This window comes from Petaurus breviceps, unplaced genomic scaffold (genome assembly GCF_028583685.1).
Source record: "Petaurus breviceps papuanus isolate PSGF00001 unplaced genomic scaffold, PetGlider_PUasm1.0 171, whole genome shotgun sequence".
In the NCBI taxonomy this organism is placed as follows: Eukaryota; Metazoa; Chordata; class Mammalia; order Diprotodontia; family Petauridae; genus Petaurus; species Petaurus breviceps.
In genome coordinates, this window is record NW_027185754.1 from 918462 (window position 1) to 938523 (window position 20062).

Genomic DNA, 20062 nt, shown 5'->3' on the forward strand with positions numbered 1-20062 from the left:
CGAGAGAGAGAGAGAGAGAGAGAGAGAGAGAGAGAGAGAGAGAGAGAGAGAGATTGTGCTGGTGCTTGATGCTGGGAATATAAATACAAATACAAAATTTCTGCCTTTAAGATGCTTATATACTACTGGTAAGAAATAACAAGTACAGATATAATTGACAGTCTGCTCCTAGGAAAGCCTCCATTGGGTGGGGCAGGGGAGCCCTACAGACATGAGATAGGGGGGAACTCACTTAAGGAGAGTTGGACCAGAGGAGTAATTTTGCTTCTTGATGCCTTCCAGTTTTAGCTCTTTGTATAAATGTCCATGTGATTACAATAGTTTAGTGAACTGCTGATGAGAAATCTCTCTTTTTAAAAGCAAATCAACAATAGAGATGCTAATAAGTTGTCAGTTGTCCAATATTGCACAGTCAGTAGTATGTGTCAGTGATAGGACTTAAATTCAGGTTTCCTAATTTCAAGGCTGGCCCTCTATGCATACCACAAATGGTCCTCTTGTCTCCATTTTAATTGATTATCTTTTGTAGCAGGATGCAAAGCCTCAGTTTTTATGTTGAGGGAGGAGTATTATCAGCATCTTCCCAATATCCCCAGGCAAAACTACATTTTTTTTTTTTTTGCTTTTTGGAGTGCAATTGGGGTTAAGTGAGTTGCCTGAGGTCACACGGCTAGTAAGTATGTCAAGCATCTGAAGCCTTATTTGAACTTAGATCTTCCTGACTTGAGGGCCGGTGTTCTATTCACTGAGCAACTCAGCCACCACTCAAAGCTGCAATTTTCTTACCCTAGGTATAGTTCTGATACTAAATCATAATCTCCCTTCCTCTTTTCTCTTTTCCCCCTCAGGTTCTTTCTCCTATGATGAAAAACCTCTTCCACTGAGCCATTTCAGAGAGTGGAGTTGCCATTATAGAATCCCTATTCATTTCTAATATCAAATCAACAGCTGAGGTTGGTTTTTTGATATTATATGACTCTAAAAAAATTTACTCCATTTACAATCTTAGAGACCATTTTGCAGTTCCATCATCTTCATTAATATCTGCTTCCTGAATCTCTTGCATCTAATGTAACTTTCTTTTTTTTTGTCAATTTCTGCAATCTGATGGATGACATCAGAGAAGCTTTCATTTTTTTTCTAATTATTGATTTCAAACATTTTAAATGATTCTAAGTAGCTTAGATTTTTTTCACTTGAGAACCAACTTTTCACATATTTAATAAGTTATCAGTTGTTCAATGATACATATTCTTACAAATTTGAATAAGTTCCTGCTGTATCTTGGAAAGAGTCTTTATCTCTTTAGTGTTTCCCCTCCCCCCCCCCCTTTTTTTGGTGCAAGAGTGGACATTTATTATAACTAATGTATGTGATAAGACAATGATCACAGCCTAAATATTGGTCACAATCACAAAGCTTAATCCAGTCAAGCACATACAAATAAGTGAAAGTGTAAACCTTGAAGACATGTTTAAATACATATGAAAATGGCATTTAAACTGAATTGTAATAGCTTAAAAAAATAAATCCCCTTATTGCCATTTTATTTCATCCAGCTAACATGTTTACATGAGAGATATGTATTTACATATATGATGAATATTTTCTGACTAGGAGGTGGCATGAAAAGAGAAAAACATCAAATGAGTGGTGCTTCATAAAAGAGTATAAGGAAAACGTAGTTAACCAGAATAATACCAATGGTGGAGCAAACTTAGCCATGTGATACTTTGTGAACCCAGTCAAGGTTTATTTGAGAGCAATACAAGGCAAATATACCAGTATTTTAATTTATAACCTCCTATATAAGTAGATGTTTTCTCCAGTTCATGGAGAAATGAGGTAAATAGTGAAAGTACAATGTATCTGGAGACATAAAAATAATCCATTTAAATTGTAAAAATTATGCTTAAAGGAATCTTATGTAGAAAATGTCTTTAACCATTTTCATAGTATACATTATGTGCTCATATTGGAGTATAGAATCTTCGGTCCAAATTCCTGCCTTCAACTAATGTCAATGTAAAACAGGATTGTTCTGATCAAAGTAACCTGTATTCCCTTTAATGTAATATCCCTTTAGTCTCAGAAATGTACATTTTCCAATAAGCTACCAGTTTAAGATATGTAGTTCCCAATAAGTTATTTTTGGTATACATATATATTTTTAAGTTTCACCGTAATGTTAAAATTTAAATTATTTTGACGTGTAAATCAATTTTTCTCATTCCCATAAATACTGAAATGTAACACTAGTCTTTGGTTGCATAAAACCATGTCGAAACATTATTACATTTACTTTTAAGTTGATACAAGTGTAACTTCCTTTCTGTTGAATGCAGTAATAGCAACAAATGTGCTTCCTGATTGTGATTTTATGTACATATTCATAAATATCACATACAAATAAAATCAAAAGGAAACTGACATAATTCAACCTTCTGAGAATACTGCAAAGATATTTCTTCTGCATCGTTTTAGTTAACGTTTAAGTTCCTTAAAAAAAAGAACTTTTTATTCCCTTTTGAAAAAGTGGAGTGCTTTTATGTAGGACTGAATGAAGCAGCTTAGCAGAACAGTATCACTGACAAACAGCATCTTACACCATTAGCTAAACATTGACATGAAGGCAGTGAACATCTACAGTGTGTGAGACCACATGATGTCATCCACATGGGAGATGGCTTATGTCAGTCCAATTTCTTCAAGAACACTACGTGGGGTTTCAGCTTCCTCTTGGAGCAGATCTGCCTGTTCAATGGCTTTAAGTACATTTTTCTTGGATGTTTCCTGAACTCCTCCTCCCAAAAGAAATTCATCCAGAATAAAATAAGCTTTCTCAAAATTAAAGATGATATCAAGTTCACACACACTGCCAAAATATTTGTCAAGTAGTTCAACGTAACGATGAATTATTTCCAGGGTAATTAGTTCATTATCCTGATCTTCAACAGCACAGCAGAAATACAGGCTAGCATATCTTTTGTAGACAATCTTCAGATATCGCCACTCCAAAAAGCTGCACATTTTGGGTTTACGGGCTAAAACCGTTAGAACAAGTTCTGTTGTGATTTTTTTTCTTTTCTTTGGCTGATAGCGGGACATACCATTTCTGGAGTCGGAGCTTTCCCTGACCACTAAAAAGCAACATAAACTGCATTGTGGCCGCAGACTAGAGGGAAGCGCTGTCGCGGTCCCCAGCTCCCAGAGACTGAAGCAGCCTCCAAGTGAAAAGTCCCCTCTGAGCTTCTGGGAGCCAAGCAGGCTGGGCGTGGGGAGAGACTGATAGGGGGAACGAGGCCCCGCCCCGGGGTCCGGCCGAGGGAGGAGCCCGGGGATCCGGGGCGGGGGCTGGAGGGCTATTGTTTCTCTTTTAATCTTAACTGAACTGGATTTTTTTTATTAAAAAATATATATAATCAAAATTGTTTATCTTCTGGCATCTTTTCTGTTCATTGTATGACCATGAACTCTTCCTCTATTCATTGGTCGAAAAAGACAATTTACATCTTTGTCCTCTAATTTGTCCATGATATGGCATTTTATATGTAGATCATGAATCCATTTAGAACTTATCTTGGTACATCATATGAAGTATTGGTCTAAGCCAAGTATCTGCCATACTGCTGTCTATTTTTTCTAGTAGTTTGTGTTAATAATAGTGTTTGTGTTAATAAATAGGGTTTACCCCCTATAGTTGAGATCTTCAGTTATATTGCTTCAGTGACTGGTGTACTAATATATTTCTGTAATTACAAATTACATAGGAAGGTGTAGAGCTTTTTGAATTTTGCTCCTCAGACTTCCATTCAGAAAATTTTCACCATGTATCATGTCATATTTTCAATAATATAAGGTTTTTCCTGTTAAATTTTGTTACAGAAAATTGCAACCATTGCTGGGTATAAAGCAACCGCTTCAGCCAGCATGGTTCATTGTATGAGGCAGAAGACAGAAGAAGAGATCCTGGATGTGGCTCAAAAGATGGTAGGTGACCTTAGAGTTCTGACCCTTTTTCCCTTTAATAAGCTTCACTTTATATGATATTTTCTGACCCTCTGGTTTTCCTAGACAACTTGGACGGTCTGCCATGGATGAGAAGCTTTGACCTGCAGAACTACTGATCAGTGAGTTAGGAAGAAACATTTATTTTCACCAGAGACATAATAAGCAATTTTTGAACCTGGTTTCAGGTGTGACAGAATGATCCCTTGAACATCTCCGGGGGGGTGCCTTGATTTGGGAAGAAGGGTGAAAAGAGGTTGGGCCTGCTGGGAAAGCCAGGAAAGAACTCACCCTTGTACAAAGGAACTAAGGTCAGGGGTGGAGAACCAAAGTTGTCATGTAAACTTTGGATTCAGTTAAAAGGTCAGACTTAAGGCTCTAGAAGGCCACATGTGGCCTGAAGGCTACAGGCTCCCCACCCCTGATACTAAGCATTACATTAATTATTTTTGTTAACCCAGTGCTATTCAGTTGTTCCTCTGGTACTAAGGGATATAAGCATTTATAACAATCTCTTTAATGTCTTGGAGAAAAGTTTTGATTTTCCTATGTTACATACAGCTCTGACTTTCACAAAGGTCTTACCAACTCACCTTTTTTAATTTGAAACTCACCCACATCATGATCTAGTAAAGGATTTTCCAGGTTTCATGTCTGATATCCACCTGCCTGCACACAAGGTACTTGACCAGAAGAGTTCTTGATGTCCCTCCTCACATCAGGATACCATACAGTCAGTATTTCTGGGAAACTATTCTTATAGAGAAGACTAAGGTGTGTGTGCAAGTGTTGGAATGGTGAGGTGTTCCCTGAAAGTCATTGCCTGAAGAGATGGAGCTTCACAGTGTTGGCAACCTCGAGAGAAATCTACCTTTCACAGTGAGGCCCATCTGACCAAGGGTTAAGTTAGTATTGAAATGTACAAAACAAAATGGAGCCTTGGGATAATTATTTAGATCTACTCAATCCCCAAACAAATTGACAATGAGACACACCCAGATAAGTGAAGTCAAATTAGTTTGTGGGACCAAGAATGATTTGTACAATTGCCATGATTTGTTACTTTGTACACATGAACAGTTTGTTAGGGACTAGCAGTTAAGTTTTGGGGAATCCAGTCATTCTATAAATTCTCTAAACTCGGAACATAGGACTATTTCAGAAGTGTTCAAAATGCTAAGTGGTTATCTCTGCATTAATTTCAATATATCTGGTGCAAGGTGCCCCTCTTCCTAGTTGTAAGCATATATGCCTCTTCTGGCTTTTCTTCCAGAAGTCTAGCTTGGGGAAAATGTAGGTAGGAGAGCAAAGAACTCTAGATCCTTAGGTGGTTGATCCAAGTTGGAATTTTAAGAGACCTCATTACTCTCTTTAGAAATTCCATAGCCAGACTTTACTACTTCAGTGAAACACAGGGACCAGAAATACTTGTACTTCATACCTGAACCTAATTTTGACAAAGTATGAAAAAATCAGGGTAAGCAACAAGATAAGTACTTTCTGGGAATTTTTTCTCACCCATATTTGTTTGTGTTCACAGGGACTCTTCAGCAAGGATTTCATGGGAGACTCCACACAGGTTAGATATCCTTATTTTTTAAAAATTATTTGAATCTTGATTTCTATAACCTCCATTTAAACACAAGGAAGGCAACCCTATTTGAATGTAGTCATTTCAGTTCCATAGCCTTGAGGAACAGTCTGCTCCATTCCCAGGCTTCTGCTAGGTTAATATTCCATTTTAACCACTAATGAAAATGTCATCTTCAAGAGGTCAAGGTTCTTTTTCATTTTCAGAGCAGTTCTCTAAGGAAACATCTGATGTGGGCTTGCAAGTTATTTCAGAAATTTTAAGAGATATTGCAAAGGCTCCAGGCAAAGAAGGCTATGATTGCTAATGCCAACCACCTCTTATGTGCCCTATGAGGAATGCCTGTAAATCTTTGCTTTGGGTTAATTATTAAATAAAAATGTTGGTTAATTGGCCCACTTGAGATTCCAATATTTCTCTACTACTCAATTCTGTAATAATAAACTTTCTCCCTAGACCCATAGCTGCCATTTCTACAAAGTTAATCCCCATTACAATATTTGTAGACGATTCTAGGATTACCTTTAACCTCAAATTATCCCTTAAATTCTATCTGCTCCAATAAATCATCTTGGACTAATCAAAACAGGAAAAATAATTTCCCTCCAACCCCACCATCTCTAAGTTAGGGCTGCACTAGTGGAATCATGGTATAGTGGAAAGAACCCTGGATTAAGAGTCAGGTGATATGAAATTAGGCTATAAGTCCTAACTCTATACTTCCTCCTAAGCCTCTGCTTCCTCTTCTCCAAGTGAAAGAGATAAATGAATATTAAATTTTTAAATGAAAATGAAAACTTTGAACATAAAGACTGTTTAGGTTTTGTATTTGCATTCCCCATGGCTAGGCCACAATAGGTACTTGATCAAAATTCGTTGAAAAGGAGAATTACACTAAACTATCTCTATGGTCTCTTTTATGTCTAGGAATCAGAGTCTCTAATACTGTTCAGTCATATTTTCCTTAGCTATAATATGAAATTATTACATGGCTATGACTAAATACTATAATGGGCATTAAATTGTAGGTGAGGAATTTTTGTACATATATAATATTTTATTCACAATTGGAAAGACCAAAAGTGAAGAGATAGTAGATTCCTCCTTATCAGATGGGAGACTCTTATAAATCACTTTCTGGTATATTACAGTGGTGATTCCTTTCACTTATGAGTTGTACTATGTGACTCGTAAGAGAAATTTCCATTTCTTAAAATTTCTATTTTTTTCTTTGTAATTTCTACACATTGCTCCTGGTTCCACTTGGTGTAGCCAATGAAAACATACCCAATCTCTATGATAGCTTTCCATACTTGAATACATCTGTCATAATCCCCCTGAGTCTTTAATCTTTGGGCTAATGATTCTAAGCTCCTTCAACAAATTTTATATGACATGAAATCAAGGACCTTCATCATCCTTGTTGTCCAAGTTGGAGGATTTGTTAACATTTATTTCACATACCTTTGTGAAAAGAAAAAAAACTTCAGCTGAAAAGTATCCCATGTAAATTAAGACAACTCCCATTTTCTTACTCATTGGTATTGCTTCTCTTTCTGTCTTCACAATTTCATTTATGAGAAGACTCATCCTTCCTGGGCTGACTTTTCCTGTAGAATTTTAGTCCATGGGATGCTAGAAACAGTTAGGTGGTATCATGGGTGAGTTGGTTAGAACTGGAGTCAGGAAGATTTGAGTTCAAATTTCACCGCAAACTTTTAGTTTCTGCGTAAAGAAGGGCAAATCACTAAAGTTTTCTTTCTCATTTTCCCCATATATAAAATGGAGATAATAATAGCATTTTTCTCATAGCGTTCTGAGGATCAAATGAGCCAACACATGTAGTGCTTTGGAAACCTTAAGGTGTCATATAAATGTGGGCTATTATTATTATTATTTTTATGATTATCCTACCCATTCTTCCACTGAACTTTTGAAATCTGCTTTCTTCAAATCTAGAGCTCTCAAATCTAGAATTCTGCACCTGAAGAAAAGGAAGCAAATGAAAAATTGGGCTGCATTAAAAGAGATATGTTTTCTAAGAACAAGGAGACTACTGAATAGTGAGATTCTGTATTCCATCCAGATCAAAGTACTATATTAAATTCTCAGTGTAACAGTTTATTAAGAACATTAGTAAGCTGAAAATCGTCTAAACAACAGCAATTAGAAGGCTAACAGACCTGTAATTTATGCCAGATGGAGATTATGTAAAGAATTAAGAGATATATTGGCCAGAGAAGACTTAAGAAGGACAAGGTAGTTTACTTCAAGTACATGAAAGGCTGTCATGTGGCAGAGCAAATGAGATTTTTCATTTTGGCCCTATAGACTAGACTTAGAACAGTGAATGGATATGCAGAAAGCTTGATTCAGTTTGACATAAGGGAACTGTTCTTAACAACTAGAGCTATCCAAATGTGCAATGTGCGAGGGGGCATCTAGGTGGCCCAGTGAATAGAGTACCAGCCCTGGAGTCCAGAGGACCTGAGTTCAAATGCAGCTTCAGACACTTAACACAAAAACTAGCCGTGTGATCTTGGGCAAGTCACTTAACCCCAAAATTTCCCTCCAAAAAGCAAAAACAAAAAGTGCAATGGCTACCTAAAGAGCTTCAGCATTCCACCTCTTTGGCAGTTTTTGGGTGAAAGATACCCCTTTCTTTGAGAATGTCATAGAAGGGATTCCTTTTCAGTTATAGTTTGGACTAGATGGGATCTAAGCCCTCTTACAATTTTGAGATTCTTAGTTTTGTGACAGGACTATTATGCTTAAAGCAATTAGAAGGCACAGTGGGTAGAGCACTGGGCCTAGAGTCATGAAGATGAGTTCAAAAATGGACCCAGACACTAGCTGTGTGATTCTAAGAAAATCGTGTAATCTTATTTGCCTCCATTTCCTCATGTGTAAAATGAGCTGGAGAAAGAAATGGCAAACCACTCCAGTATCTTTCTCAAGAAAACTCCAAATGGGGTCATGAAGGGTTGGACATGAGTGACAAAATATTTCAACTGTTTAACTTAGTATAAAAATACAAGTTGTTTTGTTTTTTGTAATTTTTTCTTTCCTCAAAATCCTATAAGGTACAATGTACAGGTACCATTCATTATCCTCATTTTATAGGTGAGTTATTAATTAAGGTAATGAGAGTAAGTGACTTATCCTTAGTCTCATAACTATGAAATGTTGACACAAACTTTGCAATCTTGGTTCTGAAATTGGTGGGGTTTCATGTTTGAATATACACTCACATACATGCGTACATTTATGTATAAATCTGTGTGAGTGAATGTGTTCATAGGATGTAGAGATCTATATAGCTAGTGAAAGGTTCCTCATCTTACATTTTTGAGCTGGATTTTTAAAATCATTTTGGTTTTAGGCTTCTATATATCAAATTGATATATTTCAATATAATGGTTTCTTTTGTAACCCTATTTATTTAGTGCATTTAAAAACATTCTGAGGAGTCCATACCACAAAAAATTGAACCCCTAGATTAATCATGCAAGATACCTTAAAGAATGTAGCACTTAAACATGGTTTCAGAAAGATGAAGAAACAATTTAATATTTTTCATCTGTGCAGCCAGGTCAACCTTTTATTAGGGATTAGTTTCTGTAACTTCATATTTTTTTCTACACATTTGGCCATATTAGCTGAATTAGGTTCACTTAACTAGACTAATCCATTATGTTCAAATCAGTTATATGGGAGGAAAAAAGAATTGGTTCACAAATAATCCACTGTTGAGATAAAGATAATACCCATGAAAGTCCTTGTTTTTTAAAATAAAGCTTGAGGTTCTTCTCCCTGTTGACCTCATCAATGGGTGGAAAAGATGTGTTGCTCATAGTTGACAGAGGAAGGTTGTTAAAAATATCATATAATATAATGTAAAGGTTAGTACGAGAAAAAGTTTGTATTTTTTTTTCTTTCAGAAAGTTTTGTTGCCTCCTACAGTTGTGGATGGGATATTTTTCCCCAAAAGTCCCAAAGAGCTCCTTGCTGAAAAGCAGTTCAATCACATCCCCTATATTGTGGGATTCAACACTGATGAATTTGGCTGGCTTCTTCCAACTGTGAGTACATTGTGTTTCTTCTTTTTTCTCATGTTTCTTCTGTCTCCAGGACCAGGAATCCTGGTTGACTAAAGAATAAAATGTCTTCATTGTGATGGGACCATTCCTTTTGGGTTAGCACTGTAGTTCTTGCCCTCAGTATCGAACTGTATTTCCAGTGGTTCTAGACAGTGGTTAAATTATCGGAGGTGTGAAACTAGTGTTTAGCATTCCATAACTCAAAGATAAGTGAGTTTAGAGAGCATCTAATCTAAACACTTCATATAGAAAATAAGAAAACTAAGGTGCAAAGAAGGAAGGGATCATCACAGGGTCACATATGTTAGTGACAGACTTAGAAGTAAAATTTAGGTCTTTTTCCCTTTAAGGGTTCTATTCCCACAACCCTTTTGCTCCCTGCAACTTCCTAGTTGATACTAGTGGTGATAGGAAGTCACTGGAGATTATTGAGTAGGATTGAAGGGGATGGTCAGACATGGCTATATTTCTGATTTAAGGGAGAAATCAATTTGGGCAGTTAATTGGAGGATGAAAAGGGAAAGACTTGAGGCAGGTAGACCCACTAGCAGGCTATTAGAAGAATACAGGCATGAGTTGATGAGAGAATGCACCAGAGTGGTCACAAAAGAAAAGGGGGCATATTTGAGGGGCATACAAAGGTGAAATGGATAGACCCTTGGCAACAGCTTGTATATGAGGGAAAAGATAGTCCAGAGTCAAAGATATATATATGACTTAATGGTGAGGAAATGACCAATTGGCCAGCCTTCTAAACACAAGAAGAACCCTAGGAAGTTTTTATCAGTTGGATAAATGTGTGGCAACTATTATTTTCATAATTTAAAAATATATTTTCCTATTTTTGTTGTTTCTTGGGATATTTTATAGACTAAACCAATTCGTTGATCTAACCCAACTTAGAAAATCTCATTTCAATAGCAAAGATAAAATAAGAGTATTTTCTTGACTTTTGTCACAAGGAATGCTTTACTCCATTTGTTGACTGCCAATGCATTTTGTAATGTCTCATTTTTTATAATGGAAAGGACTTCCAGGAGCCAAGATGGTGGAGTAAGCAGCAAATCACTGTAACTTTCCTATAGTCACCTACAACAAGCATAAAATAATGCCTCCAAACAAATCCTGAAACATTGGAACCAGCAAAAAGATGAGGTGTAACAACTTTTCAAACCAAGAAACTTGAAAAATCAGTGTCTCACTCCTTTCCAGGACAGAAAGTGTCCCAATGATCCAGGAGCAATCCCCACCTTAGCAAACCAGTGGGAGATCCTAAGCCCCTATGAAGTGAAGGAGGTAATTACCAATGGACCAGGACCTCCCATGAGCTTCAGCATAGTCAGGGGAATGGACAGACTCCAATGTCTAGAACCACCAAGTGCTTCAGTGTAGCCAAGGGTAAACAAACACACCCACCTAGGGACCCTTAAGCACAGAGGCAGCTGCCAGCAGGGCCCCCATCATGTGCTTCAGCATAGTCCACTGGCCTTAGTGCATGCCAGATACACAGTAGGACTCTGGCTCAGCATCAGGTGAGTTAAGTTGCCAGAACCCTATGGCCACCAGCAGACCAGCCACTCCCCAAAACAGCCCCTCAGTACAGCACCAGACACAAGAATTCCTCTGTGGGCCTCAGGGAAACATAAGTGCAGTAACAGGTAATGGAATGAAAATTTATTGTTACATATTTTGAATTCTCTCATGTTCTGCTATGCACACAACATGCTTATTTTTTCTTATTTCATATTTAAGTTTATGATGTGTTCTTGTTTCTTTTCTCTATTCTGTATTGGTGTTTTGACCCTTGAGTCTAAAGTAGAATTAAAAAAAAATTTAAAAAAATAGTAAGCATAAGAATAAAGGGAGCATTCCTTAAGATGATTAGCAGTATCTATCTAAAACCATAAGCAAGCATTATCTGTAATTGGGACAAGACACAAGCCTTCCCAATAAGATTACAAGTGAAGCAAGGATGCCATTATCACCACTATTATTCAATATTGTTCTAGATTGTTAGTTATGCTAATAAGAGAAGAAAAAGAAACTGAAAGAACTAGAATAGGCAATGAGAAAATGAAACTAACACTCCTTACAGATGATATGATGGTACGGCTAAGAGACTAGAGAATCAACTAAGAAAACTATTTGACATAATTAACATTAGCAAGATTGCAATAAACCCACAGAAATTACTAGCATTTTTTTATTCTCCATCTTTACTACTGGAAAAATTTTCAAATAAATAAAAATTTCATTTAAAAACAATTTTAATATTGTAGCAGCAAAAATATAACTATAAACCATACCATTTAATCCCCAATTATATATGAAAATAAATTTTAACATTCTTTTTAAAAATTTTGATTTCCAAATTCTCTGCCTTAATCCCTCCCCACTTGCCCTCACTGAAAACGCAACCAGTTTGATGTAAGTTATACTCATGTAATCATGCAAAATATATCCATAATGGTCATATTATTAAAGAAAACAGAAAAAACACTCAAAAATATGGAAAGGTTAAAAAAAGCATGTTTCAATAAGTATTAAGACACCATCACTTCTTTCTCTGAGGAAGTATAGTATTTTTCATTATAAGTCCTTCAGAGTTTTCTTGGATTATTGTAGTGCTGAGAATAGCTAAGTCATTCATAGCTGATCATCTTACAATATTGCTATTCTTTGTACACAGTACATTTCATTTTGCATCAGCCCATCAAAGTCTTTCCAGGTTCTTCTGAGAGCATCCTGCTCATCATTTTTTAAAGTACAATAGTATTCCATAAAATTCAGATGTCATAACATGTTCAGTCATTCCCTAATGGATGAACATTTCCTCAATTTCTAATTCTTTACCCACAGAAAAGAACTCTATAAATATTCTTTTATCATACAGATCATTTTACTTTTTGTACTTTATCTCTTTTGGGATACAGACCTACTAGTGTTATTGCTACGTCAAATAGTATGCATGCTTTTATACCTTTGGGCATAGTACCAAATTGCTCTACAGAATAGTTGAATCAGTTCACAACTCCACCAACAATATATTAATATTTCATTTTTCTCATATTCCATCCAACATTTATCACTTTACTTTTCTATCCTATTAGTCAGTTTGATAAGTATGAGGTATTATCTCAGTATTGTTTTAACTTTCATTCCTCCAATTAATAGTAAGTTGGATTATTTTTTTGAGTAGAGATATCTTTGATTACATCATATGAAAAATTGTATCATTTGATCAATTGGGGAATGGCTCTTAATGTTGAATTTGACTCACTTTTCTATATGTTGAAGAAAGGAAGCCTTTATTATACAAAGTTGCTTCAAATTTTGTTTTCACAGTTACTATTCTTAGCTGTATTGCCATCCATGCTATCACTCCCACCCCATTTTTTCTGTACTCTCTCTCCTTTCACTCGATCCCTCCTCAATATGGTTTTGCTTCTGACTAACCCCTCCTCTAATGAACCCTTACTTCCATCACCACCCCCTTCTCTCATCCCTTTCCCTTCCTACTTTCCCGTAGGGTAAGATAGATTTCAATACCCAAATGAGTGTGTATGTTATTCCCTCCTTGAATCAATTCTGATGACAGTAAAGTTCACTCATTCCCCTTAATATACTCCCTGTTTCCCTCCAAAGTAAAAAGCTTTTTCTTGCCTCTTTTATGTGAAATAATTTATTCCATTCCACCTCTCCCTTTCTCTTTGTCCTAGTACAGTCCCCTCTCTCATCCCTTAATTTTATTTTTTAGATTAACATGCTATTTTTTGTATATTTTCCCTTCATATTCTTTTTTAAATCTTTTTATATTATTTTTTCATCAAATGCTTTATTAGCTTCTAGTTTACATCATTCATTGCCACAAGATTTTGAGTTACAAATTTTCTCACCATTTTCCCCCTACCTACCACTACAAAATAGCAATCTCACTGGATATCCCCTCCTCCAATATGCTCTCAGCCATATCTTCTCCCATACCCCCTCCAACTTTCCAGTAGGGCATGGTGGATCTCTATGCTCCAGTGCCTGTATATCTTATTTCCCAGTTACATGTAAAATAATACTGATGATAGTGTATGTATATATGTATATTAAACATTTGATGTGAAAACTTTGAATTACAGATTCATTCACTTCCTCCCTTGTCACCCACCCTTACTTGGAAGATAAGCAATTCAATATAGGTTGTACCTGTGTAGCTATGCAAAACATTTCTCTAGTAGATATATTTTGGAAGACTGACTATGATCCCTCCCCTCCTATCTGACCTCCCACTTGTTCTACTCTCTACTTTGATCCTGTCCCTTTTTAAAAATGAGTGCTTGCAAATTCCCTCCCCCACCAAACTGCCCTCCCTTCTATCATCCCCTGATCCCCTTCCCCCATAAACCCCTGTAAGGTTAGATGCACTTTTTACTCCTGTATGTCATTCCCTCCCTAAGTCCAATTCAATGATAATAAGGTTGACCCATTCCATTTTGCCTTCTGATTCTTCCCCTACATTGTAACCATTTCCCCTTGCCTCTTCTATATAAGATAGCTTACCCCATTCTGTCTCTCCTCATATCCTTTCATTGCATTCCTCTCTCACAACTTAATTTAACCATATAAATATCATCCTTTCCATTAAATTGGTGCTGTGCCCTCTATCTATGTATACCTGTACACATATATACACACATTCACATATGTATTCATATACCCATATTCCCTCCTATATAGACTTATATATGTATGTATATGTGTGTGTGTGTATATATATATATTTACATTTTTATTCTCTTCAATTATTCTCATACTGAGAAAAGTTTCATAAATTACAATTATTGTTTGTACATGTAAGAATGTAAATAGTTCAACTTTGAGAAGTTCTTTATGATTTCTTTTCCCGTTTACCTTGTCATATTTCTCTTGCTTTTTGTATCTGAATGTCAAATTTTCTATTCAACTCTGGTTTTTTTCATCAAGAATGCTTGAAAGTCTTCTATTCCACTGAATGACCATATTTTCCCCTGAAACATGATACTCAGTTTTGCTGGGTAGGTGACTCTTGGTTTTAATCCCAGCTCCTTGACCTCTGGAATACCATATTCTAAGCCTTTCTATCCCTCATTGTAGAAGCTGCCACATCGTGTGTTATCCTGATTGTGTTTCCACAATATTCAAATTGTTTCTTCCTGGCCACTTGTAATATTTTCTCCTTGATCTGGGAATTCTGGAACGTGGCTATAATATTCCTAGGAGTTTTCTTTTTGGGATATTTTTCAGGAGGTGTTTGGTGGATTCTTTCAACCCCTATTTTGCTCTCTGGTTCTCAAACACCAGGGCAATTTTTCTTGGAATTTTTTGAAGGATGATTTCTAGGTTCTTTTTTTTGATCATGGCTTTCAGGTAGTCCAATAATTTTTAAATTACCACTTCTCGATCTATTTTCCAGGTCAGTGGTTTTCCCAATAAGATATTTCATATTGCCTTCTATTTTTTTTCATTTGTTTGGATCTGTTAAATAGCATCTTGATTTCTCATAAAGGCATTAGCTTCCATTTGCCCCAATCTAATTCTGAAGCAATAATTCTCCTCATTGAGCTTTTGAGATTCTTTTTCCATCTGGCAAATTTGGCTTTTTAAGGCATTCTTCTCCTCATTGCCTTTTTTTGAGCCTGCTTTGCCATTTGAGTTAGTCTATTTTTTAAAGTGTTATTTTCTTCAGTCAGGTTGTTGACTCTCATTTCGTAATTTTCTTGTATCATTCTCATTTTTCTTCCCAAATTTTTCTCCACTTCTCTTATTTGGTTTCCAAAATCCTTCTTAAAGTCCTCTATGGCCTGTAACCTGCTAGTATTTTTCTTGGAAGCATTTGGTGCAGGATTTCTGATTTCACTGTCTTCCTCTTGTTCTATGCTTTGGTCCTTTTTGTCCCCAAAATAGGAGTGTAAAGTTATATTACTCTGCTTGGTGTGCTTCCTTTGCCTGCTCATGTTGCCACTCAATTACTTGACTTTTGGGCTTTTTTCCACAGTAGGACTCTGCCACTGGACAGGGGAGCTTGGTCCCAAATGCTGGGGTTTTCTCAGCTACCAAAGGTATTAATTGGGTGCCCTCTCTGAAGCCTCCACATACTCTGGCAAGCTGGGCACCCACCCCAGTACATCCATCCTAGACCAGAATCCAGATCTAAGCAGGTTAATGTAAGAGAATTATCCCTCAGGGTGGTCGCTTGGTCCCCCTACAATCTGCAGGCCAGGAGCTGAAGCTGCATTGTAACAGCGTCTGAGCTGGGGGCACCTTAGCAGCTTCTTGCCCATGGGGCAAAGGCTGACCACACTGCCAACTACTGGATCCCAAAGTCCACACTGCACTGACCTCTCACTTTGTCCTTAGCGTCTATGGGGTTGATAATTATTGAAAACACCCCAGGTGCTGGGAATCTGAAGCCCTCCAGTCAGTAGCTGTTCAGGCCTCCCTGGGGCTAAAACTTCTGGTTCTAGCTGGGCTGGAGTCGTCTCCCATAGTGCTGTGCTGGATGATTTCTGCTGGCCTGCTGGGCTGTCCTCAGTGTGAGGTTAGCTTCTATGTGTCATTTTGTGGGTTCTGTAGCTCCAAAATTTGTTCAGAGTCACCTTTTACAAGAATTGGAAGGGGTGGGAGCCGAGCCAAGCAGAGGTCCTGTTTCTACTCCACCATCTTGACTCTTTCCTTCATACCTTCATTTTTAAATGGCACCTGTGCCCTCAGTCTGTATACACTCCTTCTGAGTACCATAATAATGAGAATGGACTTATGAGTTGAAAATATAATCTTCGATGTAGGAATGTAAAAACCTCATTAAGTCCTTTCCTGTTTACCTTTAAAAGTCAAATTTCCATTCAGTTTTGGTCTTTTCGTCAAGAATGCTTGAACGTCCTCTGTCTCATTTTACTCCTAAAAGAATAAACTCATTTCTGCTGGATAGGTGATTCTTGGTTATAATCCTAAATCCTTTGCCCTTCAGGATTTCATATTCCACACCCTCTGATCAGTTAATGTAAAAGCTGCTAAAACTTGTGTTATCCTGACTGGGAATCAATGATATTTGAAATCTTTCTTTCTGGCTGCTTGCAATATTTTCTCCTTGACCTGAGAAGTCTAGAATATGGCTATTATATTCCTGAGAGTTTTCATTATGGGATCTCTTTTAGGAAGAGATGAGAGGATAATTTCAATTTCTATTTTACCCTCTCATTGTAGAACATCAGGGCAATTATCTCCGATAATTTCTTGAAAGATGATGTCTAGAATCTATTCATTTTTTGATCATAGTTTTCAGGTAGTCCAATCATTTTTAAATTATCTCTCTTGGATCTATTTTCCAGGTCAGTTGTTTTTCCAATGAGCTATTTCACATTGTCTTCTATTTTATTCATTCTTTTGGTTTTCTTTCATTGTTTCCTGATTTCTCAAAAAGTCACTAGCTTCCATTTGCTCAGTTCTAATTTGTAAGGAATTGTTTTCTTCAGCGATCTTCTGCACCTCCCTTTCCATTTTGACAATTATGATTTTTAAGGTATGGGCACTTTGGAGCTCTTTTTCCATTTGTCCTAGACTGTTTTTTAAGGTGCTTTTTTCCTTCAGTTTTTTTTTCTGTCTCCTTTACCAAGCTATTGACTGATTATTCTTGATTTGATTGCATCAATCTCATTTCTCTTCCCTATTTTTCATTTCCCACCCTTACTGAGTTTTCAAAGTCTTTTTTGAGCTTTTCTCTGGCCTAAAACCAATTCATATTTTCCTAGCCACTTTGGATGAAGTTTCTTCAACTTTTTTGTCTTCTTCTGAATGTATGTTTTGGTTTTCCTTGTCACCATGGCTACCTTCTATAGTCAGAGTTCCCACCCCTCCCCCACCTCATTGTTTGTTCATTTTCCCAACCTATTACTTAACTTTTAACTCTTTTACAAAATAGGGCTCTGCTTCCAGGATGGAAGGTGTAGTGTTCCAATTTTTAGGTGTTTTGTGCAGCTGTTTTCAGAGGTAAATCCAGGAACAAAACCTACAGCTTTTCAGGTCTTCCCATGGTATTATGATCTAAACAGAAGTTACTATATTCCTGGTCTGTGCTCTGGTCTGTGAGCTACCACAAACACTCTTTTCTCTGTTGGAACTGTGAGGTGGGTCCCTCCTTCACTGTGGCTGTAAGCTCTGCTGTGCTACTTTTACCCCTCATCCTGGGACTGCCAAGCAGGGCTGTGACCCAGATCCAAGAATAGACAAAGCAATAGAGTCCTGACTCAGTGCTACCAAAAAGATCCCTCAAATCTTCTTCAGAACAGCTGTTTGACCTTCCCCCCATTACTGTCTTTCACCTGAGAACCACAAATGTAGCCACTTCTGCTCCTGATTCAGTCATTCCCAAGGCCTGCTCCTGGTTTCCTGGACTCAGGGTTGTGATGGAATGACTTGTATTAGACTATGCTCCCCTCTCACCCAGGTGCAACAGACGTTTTCTGCTGACATACTAAGTTGTCGTTGACATATGTGGGCTGAGAGATCCTGAAACCAACACTGCTGCCAGTTATTCGGTCACCTTGAGGTCAGCTCTAGGTATGCGGGGGCTCAGTCTGTGCTGGCATGGCCTGAGCTAGATTGTGCTCCTCTCTCACCTTGGTGCAACAAACATTTTCTGTCTACCTTTGAAGTTGTTAGAGGCTAGACATTTGTCTCTCTCCATATTCTTTTGGGTTCTGCTACTCTAGAATTTGTTTATATTCATTTTTAAAGGTATTTGGAAGTGTTTGGAGGAGAGCTCAGGCAAGTTCTTGCCTTTACTCTGCTGGCTTGACTCTGCTTCCAATCATCAGTATTTGTTAATATGACCAACAAAACCCAACAACAAGATATAGAAAAAGAAATTTCATTCAAAATACGTATAAACAATATGAATTACTTGGTAGTCTCCCTGAGAAAAGTCACCCATGCACTATATGTACACAATTAAAAACATTTTTTTCCACAAGTAAAGTCACATGCAAAAATCTGAAAAATCATGAATTGCTCACGGATATGTAGAGTCAACATAATAAACATGGTAATTCTGCCTAAACTAATTTACTTATTCAATGCTAAACCAATCAATCTACCAAAAATATTTGATAGAGATAGAAAAAAAATAACAACAAAATTCATTTGGAAGAACAAAATGTCAGGGATATCAAAAGAATTAATGAAAAACAAAAAGGAAAATAGTATAGTAATACCAGATCTCAAGCTATATTGTAAAGTAGTAATCCTTAAAACCATCTGGTACTGGATAAGAAAAAGAGTGGAAAGTATCAGGTGCACAAGACACAGTAGCCAATCACCATAGTAACCTGCCTTTGGACAAACACAAAAACCTCAGATTTGGGGACAAGGATTATTTGATAAAAAGAAAAAAAAACTGCTGTGGAAATTGGAAAACAATAGGACAGAAACGAGGTATAGACCAATATCTTACACCATTTAACTAAGATAAAGTTAAAATGGGAACCTGATTTAGACATAAAAGGTGACACCATAGCCAAATTAGAAGAGCACGGAATAGCCTACATGTCAGAGCTGTGGGGAAGGGAAGAATTCATGACCAAACAAAAGACAGAGAGCATTCTGAAGGGGAAAATAGATCTTTTTCACTATATTAAATTAAATAGCTTTTGCACAAACTAATCAAAAACAACCAAAATATGAAAGTATTAAGTTAAGAAATAGTCCTTAGAGCAAGTGTCTCTGATAAAGACCTCATTTCTCAAATATATAGAGGACTGAGACAAATTCATAAGAATACAAGTCATTTGCCAATTGATAAATGCTCAAAGGATATGAAAACAGTTTTCAGATGAAGAAATCAAAGGTATCTTTAGGAATATGGAAAAATTCTCTAAAGCACTTTGCATTAGAGAAGTGCAAATTAAACAACTCTCAGTTATTTATCACACTTATCAGATTGGAAAATATAAAAATAAGTAAAATGATAAATATAGGAAAGGATGGGGAAAATTGAGACACTGATGAACTGCTGATGGAGATGTGAATGGATTCGACTGTTGTGGAAAGAAATTTGTAACAATATCCAATGGGCTACCAAACGGGGCATGCTCTTTGATGCAACAATAGCCCTGCTAGGTCTGTATCCCAAAGAGATCATAAGGAAGGGGAAAGGACCCATATGTGCAAATATGTTTATAGTAGCCCTTTCTGTGGAGGCAAAATATTAGAAATTGGAGGTATCCTCATCAATTGGGAAATGCCTAAACAAGCTGTGGCATATGAATGTAATGGTTTACTTTGTGCAGTTAGAAGTGATGATCAGGGAGATTTCAGAAAAACCTGGAAACACTTGAAC

General features: G+C 36.9%; 1 protein-coding gene and 1 pseudogene across 1 annotated transcript in view; one reads left to right on the forward strand and one right to left on the reverse strand.

Annotated features, from left to right (window-relative positions):
* The window catches only part of LOC138157033 (liver carboxylesterase 1-like), a 280580-nt gene that overhangs the window by 112210 nt on the left and 148308 nt on the right, over positions 1–20062 (forward strand). The gene's annotated exons all lie outside the window — the stretch shown is intronic.
* Positions 2526–3348, reverse strand: LOC138157034 (AP-1 complex subunit sigma-2 pseudogene; annotated as a pseudogene).